This window comes from Pipistrellus kuhlii, unplaced genomic scaffold, assembly GCF_014108245.1.
Source record: "Pipistrellus kuhlii isolate mPipKuh1 unplaced genomic scaffold, mPipKuh1.p scaffold_m20_p_1, whole genome shotgun sequence".
Classification (NCBI taxonomy): Eukaryota; Metazoa; Chordata; class Mammalia; order Chiroptera; family Vespertilionidae; genus Pipistrellus; species Pipistrellus kuhlii.
Genome location: NW_023425404.1, coordinates 29,059,862 through 29,065,861, shown reverse-complemented (window position 1 = coordinate 29,065,861; position 6,000 = coordinate 29,059,862).

Genomic DNA, 6,000 nt, shown 5'->3' with positions numbered 1-6,000 from the left:
GAACGTGGTCGCCATGTGTCTTCATTAGCAGGACCTAATCCTTCGGGGCCTCAGTTTCCTCAGTTATAAAATAGGGCCAATAACTTGAAGCTGCTCTAGTAAGATGCAGAGTGCCCAGCAAAGAACCTGGCATTCAGGAAGCCCTTGAACATTTCAGCAGACCTTGGGATTAGGGCATAAGGCAAATTCCTATGCAGTTTATAGGAATCGGAACCTCCTAGAATGATCCTTTGGTGAATGATTGACCTTGAGGGTAGTTTTTACGTATTATTGGCTTACAGGACCTGGAAATTTAGTATGGGATGTATGCAGTCTTTATTTGTGCTCCAACTAATTACTCCTTCAACCCTTCCCATTCCTATAATCCTGCCCAGCAGAAAGGAGAGCAAGCAAGACTCACTAAGCACCTACTGCGAACGAGGCGTTTGTAAATATAGGTTATCCAAAGAAACCTAAACAGATGTGTACACACTTTAACAGCTGATTGCTCACATGTTGAAAATGTAGTGTGTTTTAATACACATCGCCTCTATAATTACTCTAAGTGCGTGCACAGTTTTTGGGACGCCCTGCATTGTCTCATTTGATCCTCACAACATCTTTAGGTAAGTGTTACGATCCTCAGCCAACAGGACGTTGTCTGCTAAACCTGAATTCCTTCCAGACCCTGGGAAGTCTCCTGTGAGCACATTGCTATTAGCAAATACTCAGTGCTGGCACTGAAGGGATCTCCTGAAAACAAAACAACGAGGTGTTTTTGAATGCCACTGTTGGCCTTGTTTCTGAATGCCACTGGATTCTGTGACTAGTTAACGGGCCAGACACAGGGCCAATCCTGTTGTTGATGGCTGAGTATAAATCCGTTTTTTGGGGAACACAAGACAAAGATGCTTCCAGCCCATTATTTATTTATTTATATTTTAATATATATTTTTATATTATATTTTATATTTAATATATATTTTATTGATTTTGTACAGAGAGGAAGGGAGAGATATAGAGAGTTAGAAACATTGATGAGAGAGAGTCATCGACCAGCTGCCTCCAGCACACTCTCTACTGGGGATATGCCCACAACCAAAGTACATGCCCTTGACCAGAATCGAACCCAGGACCCTTCAGTCCCCAAGCCGACGCTCTATCCATTGGGCCAAACGGGTTTTGGCCCAGCCTATTTTTTAAAATCACCCCCCACCCTCCCTAGCAATCTGTTCTAGAATCTTAACAGCCCTCAAAGGTGTCCTCGTTCTGAGCGTCAGTCCACTCCGATAGTAGCTCGACCCAGATGTGAAGACAGGTCTTCAAGGTGTCTCTTTTATGGAATAAATAGCCTCGTGGTCTTTTAGAATTCTCCTAAGACTGGTTTTCTTGGCTTTTAAAATAATTTCACACTCTTTTCTGGGCATTTCCCAAACTTTTCACTACTGGCCTGAGCGACTGAGTCCAAAATGGGACATTTAGGGCTCATAGAGCTCTGAGGAAAATGAAGTAATTCTGTGTGTTCCTCTCCTGTTTCTGTGCCCCGGGGGCGTGGTCCGTGTTCCAGCTGCAGCGCTATGGAGTCCTTTTCCTCGCTGTGAAGACGTGCCAACGCTGAGGTAAAAGTAGATGAGGAAGCCAGGGCTTTTCATAGAGCTCCTGTTGCTCCCGTGACCGCCATAGTAACGCCCACTCCATACACATGCCCCCCGTAGTTCTAAGCAGTAAAAATGGGTGGTGTTTTTTAAAGAGCATCATGAGCTTACAAAGTATGTCAATGAGATGGATCAATTAAATGCCCTTATTAGTAGTCCTGGCGCAAGCGGAGCAAAACTCTCAGTTAATAAAACATTAGGGAGGGACCCATAGGAAATAAGCAAATCAGGAAAATAGAAGTTCTTATTAGCCTTAGCCGGTTTGGCTCAGTGGATAGAGTGTTGGCCTGTGGACTGAAAGGTCCCAGGTTCTATTCCGGTCAAGGTCATGCACCTTGGTTGCCCAGTGGGAGGTATGCAGGAGGTGGCTAATAGATGTTTCTCTCTCATCGATGCTTTTGACTCCCTGTCCCTCTCCCTTCCTCTCTGTAAAAATATCAATAAAATATATATTTTTAAAAACAACAACAACAAAAAACAAACACCTGATCCTGAAATAACAGGGAAGGAAGGACACATATGATTAGGGGATTGATTATGTTATAGATGAAAACCATGATATGCTGGTTAGCAAAAAACAGAAATAGGCATATATAAAGCATACACTAATGTTATAAGGAGCATAAATGTCACAAAGTTAAGGTTGGTGAAAAAATAAAGATTTTTCAGATACAGTCAGAAAAACAAAAGCAAAAAAGCTAAGATAAAGACTTTACAGCACGAGTTGCTTTGAAGTTTTTTAAGTACTGAGATTTTTTTTTTTTTAATTTATAACTTCTGGGGGATTTAAAAGGGAATATTTGGAATAAGGAAAGAAGCAGCTTATTGCTTTTAAAAAACACACCCTCACTTATATCTAGCTCCAGAGAAACATGTTCATAATTAGATATTTGAAGGTTCAGATTTGATTAATAACTTTGGGAGTTATTATTTCATTAAAAATTTCTTTCCATTTAGTTTGGAGATTCAAAGAACTTTCAGAATTCTTATGTGTATTGTTCTTATTGCATCTTTGATCAGTATTTTTGTTTCCTTTGGGAATATATTTTCCAGTTTCATAGAATCGATGAGAAAACAAATGTTTCTGATTTACAGAAATCTGTTATCTCACAAACTGTTCAAAATATGCAGCCAGATCTGGCTGCTGATCCTTTCTCCCACACTGAACTGAAATGTGGTTTTGCGAAAATGACTAAAACTCTATGCGATGTGAGTTTTTTACGCAGATAAATGTGCATGGAGTTCTTAGTATAGGCTTGGGCCATGGTAAGAGCTCAAAAATGTTAATGCTCTTCTATTTCAGTTAATTTGAGTTCTAATCCAATCCTTCGCAGCTTTAGCCATCTCACTATTTTAACAATCTCATTGTTGACAGAAACATAAAACATCAGTGAAATTAATAACTGTTTTTGAAAGTCCAGTTGAAATGTTGCTGCTTACAAAATTGAACTATTTTTTGTTTTGTTTTTGTTTTTCTGACTGTATCTGAAAAGTCTTTATTATTTCTTCAGGAACCTTTATTAACTTGTGACATTTCCACTCCTTATGACATTTGTGTATGGTTTTGGCTGACCAGTATGCCATGACTTTCATTTTTAACATAATCATCTCCCAATCACATGTGCCCTTCCCTGTGGTTCCAGGATAGTGTTTGTTTTCTTTTATTATGACCTTCCATTTTCCTGATTTTATATACCTATAAATGTTTTTTCTCTCAGAACTTTTCCCCCCAACAGTTTTTCTAAGCCAACTGAAAATGCAGGAAACATTGGTATCAAGTTTTTGGCTAATAAAACTTGTACGAGTGGGAAAATAATACCGATTTTCATTTTTTTTTTCAATAGAGACAAAAATAATCATGCTCTGTGGTAAACTGTTACTTTGGTAGCCAACAGTGAACTATGACTCCTGGTATTTACATCCTTGTGTTCCCCCTCCCTCCTTTCCCCTAATGACTCCGGACTTGGTCATGGAACTCTCTGTGGCCAGTGGGACATTAGAAGTATGGTGCACGTGGAAGCTTGCTGAGTGCTTGCAAACGGGGGCTTGTTTTCCTAGCATACTTGTTTTGGGGACCTCGCTGCCATACTGAGCAAAGGTTACGTGGCCTCATGGCCAGCCTCAGGGAGGGGAGGCCTGGGGGCCCCTGGCAGCAGCCCAAGCTGAGGTCCCAGTAGATGGCCAGCACTAACCCGACAGCCTTGTGAGCATGGCATCTTGGGAAGGGGACCATCCAGCCCCAGTTGAGTTGCCTCTATATCTCCACAGACTGTCCCCACTGGATCATGGCCAAATTACAGATATGTGGGCAAAGAAATTATTGCTGTTTTATTTATTTATTTATTTATTTATTTATTTATTTATTTATTTATTTAATATATTTTTAAGATTTCAGAGCGGCGGAAGGCAGAGGGGGCGAGAGATAGAAACATCACTGATGAGAAAGAATCATTGATTGGCTGCCTCCTGCGTGCCCCCTACTGGGGATTGAGCTGCAGCCCCTGGCATGTGCCCTTGACTAGAATCGAACCTAGGTCCCTTTGGTCTGCTCTATCCACTGTGATTGTTGTTGTTGTAAGCTGCTCTGTCTCAGGATGGTTTGTATGTAGCAGCAGATAATTGAAACATGAAATCACTCTCACTCCTGACCTTCACTATGAATGAGAGATGCTGGCAGCAGATTGAGTCAATTCTACGATGCTAGACAAACGTAGCTATCTCCCACCTAAGGTATAATTAGATCCTGCGAACACGGAGGAGCTGAGGCTCAGGTGAACACCAAATGCCACTCTTCTAGTGGGAGAATCATTTCCTCTTCTCCCCCTCCTCCTGCCTTTTGGTCACATATTCATGGAGCACAGGCAGTCAGCAAGGCAGTCCCTGTGCCCAGCGGCTGGCAAGAAGACAAGCTTTGAAAATCCAGGAGAGGAAGCAAAATGTGGAAGAGAGTTTATTGCACTATAAATACTGGACTCCAAAGCAGAGGAATCCTTAATTGTTTCATCAATCAATGGCAGATTAAGATGTTTTCCTTTTCCAGCTGCAGGGAGACAGTGCAATACAGTTGTTGCAAGAATATGTGCTGGGGTTGGACGGCTCAGGCTCTTAGTTAGCTTTCACCGCTTACAAATGTCAAGACCTGGGCAAGTTGTTTCGTATCACTGAACCTCAATCCCCTCCGCCTATCATGGGGAAAATAATACCTGCCTCAAGGTTGCTGGGAAAGAGCAAATGTGCATAGGAAATACTCAATAAACTTTCCCTATTAGTATTGGCTGTTCGTCCTTTTTTCAAAAGCTTAGCATTTTCCTTCTAGCGATTGAACGTATTCTTAACTCTGCAAATCAGGGTCATTTTAACTATTCTGCGAGCTTCTTTTGGATGTGTTCTGTTTTAGTCTTAAAACTAAAGCTAAGTCCTAGCTGGTTTTGCTCAGTTGGTTAGAGGGTCAGCCCAAGAACTGAAGGGTCGCAGGTTTGATTCTGGTCAAGGGCAGGTACCTGGGCTGTAGGCTCAATCCCCAGCCCCAGTCTCGGTGCCTGCAGAAGGCAACCAATTGATGTTTCTCTCTCTCTGTCTGTGCCCCTCCCTTCTACTCTCTCTAAAAATCAATGGAAAAAATATCATTGGGTAAGGATTAATAACAAAACAAAAAAAACCCAAAAAACAAGAAACACCCAAGCAAACAAATAACTAAAGCCAAACTTTAGAAATCTTCTAGTTGCCAGTTAAATATGTTTTTAGATTACATAAAGCTTCAGAGAACTTTTATGTAATCTAAAAACATATTTAAAAGCCACATCTCATGAGTGTTTTGTTTTATAAGCATTTAAAGGATCTATATAGTTAAAAATTGTAAAATAAGCATATTATTTACAACTCATTACAATATTTAAGTAAGATTTGTTGTCTCTGGCTTTGGGAAGAGTTTGATCATGTAACCCATTTTAGAAAAAGTCCACTCATGAGGGATCGCTGGGTAGTTTTTATGTGGTGAATCTTCAAAGAAGTTCTATGTTAAGATCTTTAGTGTCAAACCAACCAAGTGCATCTGTACACACGCAGGTCGGTTTATTGACAGAGCTGAACAAATATTGCATTCCCATTTCCTTTCTTTTCCTTTTTCATTCTCCCCCTTTTCCTTCCTCCCTCCCTGTCTTGCACTTACTCTGTCATGTTAAGCCTTGAAAATGTTTCCTTCTGATATACCTGGGGCTTCTAAAGGGGGGTTTACTCATTGAACAAGAGGCAATGAAGCCGAAACTGGTTTGGCTCAGTGGATAGAGTGTCAGCATGTGGACTGAATGGTCCCGGGTTCGATTCTGGTCAGGGGCACGTACCTTGGTTGTGGGCACATCCCTAGTAG